This window comes from Euphorbia lathyris, chromosome 2, assembly GCF_963576675.1.
Source record: "Euphorbia lathyris chromosome 2, ddEupLath1.1, whole genome shotgun sequence".
Taxonomy (NCBI): domain Eukaryota; kingdom Viridiplantae; phylum Streptophyta; class Magnoliopsida; order Malpighiales; family Euphorbiaceae; genus Euphorbia; species Euphorbia lathyris.
This window is the reverse complement of record NC_088911.1, coordinates 142,817,291-142,820,021: the sequence shown is the minus strand read 5'-3', so window position 1 is coordinate 142,820,021 and position 2,731 is coordinate 142,817,291.

The window sequence follows — 2,731 nt, the reverse complement described above, 5'->3', positions numbered from 1 at the left end:
CTTTCCCTTCCTTAGATTGGATTTTGTCTGCTTTGCGGAGTACGAGGTCTCCCACATTCAAGTTTACAAGTTTGGCATTTTTGTCATGATAGGCTGCGATCCGCTGCTTGTAAGCCGCCATGCATACATATGCCTTTTCTCACCTTTCCTCCACTTGATCAAGACTTTCTTTCAATCTTTGGCTGTTTTCAGCTTCGCAATAAAATGCAACTCTGTCACTTGGGACTTGTATTTCAACTGGGATTACAGCTTCTACACCGTGACAAAGGGCGAATGGCGTCTCGCCAGTGGCTGTTTTGGGAGTGGTGCGATACGCCCATAGGACGCTCGTTAACTGATCCGCCCATTTCTTGTCATGTTCTCCCAATCTTTTCTTTATTCCTTTAACGATCGTCCGATTTGTAACTTCGGTCATACCGTTTGATTGAGGATAATAAACTGAGGCGAATCGGTTCAGAATGCCCAATTCTTCACAGAAAGTTTTGAACTCTGCACAGTTGAATTGCGTTCCATTGTCAGTGATAATCGTATGAGGAACTCCATACCTTCCTACGATGTTATCCTTGACGAACTCCACCATTCGTTCAGCATTGATAGAGGAGACAGCCTCAGCCTCTACCCATTTGGTGAAATGATCCACAGCTACTACAACATACTTCCTCTGTCTTCTGGTAGGAGGAAATGGTCCAACTATGTCAATTCCCCAGACCGCAAAGGGTCGACCTTCGAGGATGGGCCTTTGAAGGTGCTTAACAGTGTGTGATTCATTTGCATGAATCTGACAATTATGGCAAGACTCCACAAAATTTTGAGCATCGAGTTCTGCTGTAGGCCAATAAAATCCTGCTAACCTAGATTTTTTCAAAATGGAGGCAGATGCCTCATGAGCTCCACATGCGCCTTCATGCAACTCTTTGAGGATCTGTTGTCCCTCTTCCGGCATGATGTATTTCAGCTAGAGGTGGCTAAAAGACTTCCTGTATAGGCAATCATTTATCACAGAGAAATAGGCCGCCTTTCTTACGATCCGCCGAGCTTCGTCCTTGTCTAAAGGCAATGCTCCATCTGTTAGATACTGGCGGATTGGTGATCTCCAATCATTCTCCACAGACATGAGTAAGGATACCGTCTCTGAGGCGAATGCCGGTGCTGTCTTAACCTCGAACGGGCATTGCAGATCCGCCCAATGCTCCTTGCTTGAAGCCATTTTGGCTAGGTGATCAGCCTCTATGTTGGATCCTCGGGGTACATGGATCAATTCCCACTTAGTGTCTTTGAGGATCTGTTGTCCCTCTTTCGGCATGATGCATTTCAGCCAGAGGTGGCTAAAAGACTTCCTGTATAGGCAATCATTTATCACAGAGAAATAGGCCGCCTTTCTTACGATCCGCCGAGCTTCGTCCTTGTCTAAAGGCAATGCTCCATCTGTTAGATACTGGCGGATTGGTGATCTCCAATCATTCTCCACAGACATGAGTAAGGATACCGTCTCTGAGGCGAATGCCAGTGCTGTCTTAACCTCGAACGGGCATTGCAGATCCGCCCAATGCTCCTTGCTTGAAGCCATTTTGGCTAGGTGATCAGCCTCTATGTTGGATCCTCGGGGTACATGGATCAATTCCCACTTGGTGTCTTTGGCTTCGAGGTGATTTAGCAGTTTCTTTACCTCTTCAACATATTTGGCAAGAATGTCATCTTTGACCTCGAAATTTTTGATCACCTGGTTGACCATTAATTTGGAATCGTTGTAGATCACGATCCGCTCGGGAGTGATTTCCTTTAGCAGGCGTAGTCCTAATATTAAGGCCCCATACTCAGCTGCATTGTTGGTTGCGAGGAAATCCAATTTTGCTGTGTAGTGTAACTTTATATATTGGGGACCTTTGATCACAATGCCTATACCTGCACCTTCTGCCGAAGAAGCCCCATCTGTGTACATCGTCCATTCCTCAACTTTGGATTTGGGGAGATTCATTCCCTCTTCAGTGAATTCATTCACAAAGTCTGCCAAGACTTGACTTTTCAGGGCTGATCGGCTTTCATAACGAACATCGAACTCTCATAGGCGGATTGCCCATTCCATCAACCTTCCTGAAGTTTCTGGCTTTTGCAACACTTTCCTCATTGGTATACTTGTACGAACTATGACAGTATGAGCTTGAAAGTAAGGCCTGAGGCGTATTGACGTGGTGACGACGGCCAGTGCCATTTTATCCAGTTTGGAATATCGGGTCTCAGCATCCTTTAATACTTTGCTCACGTAATAGATAGGATATTGCTGGCCCTCTTCTTCCCTTATCATTGTTGGGGTTTTGTGTCCTATAGTCAATTGTTGCAGGATACAAACTTATTGTAAATGAATTGTTCTTTATATCATTTGTTTTAATGAGATATATGTTTTATAACTATATAAAGGCAATCCCTTTTAAGCACTAAATAAAGTCTAATAAAAGGAAATCTGTAAGTTTGTTTAAAGTGATTATAAAATGTTCATACAAGCATGAAGTGAGACAAAACTTTATAATAAACTTAAAACCACCCCAAGTCAAGTGATATATTTAGGATTGATATATCACAGTTGAGACTTGTATGTAACAATGTCTTCTGTCCGACAGAAAGCTGATCTCACAAGCTTCACATATATAGATATCTGGACAGTTACATAGATCCGGTGAAACGTTGTTCATTAGGATTGGGGATCCGACTTGAGATAACAGGATAGGTAGATTCA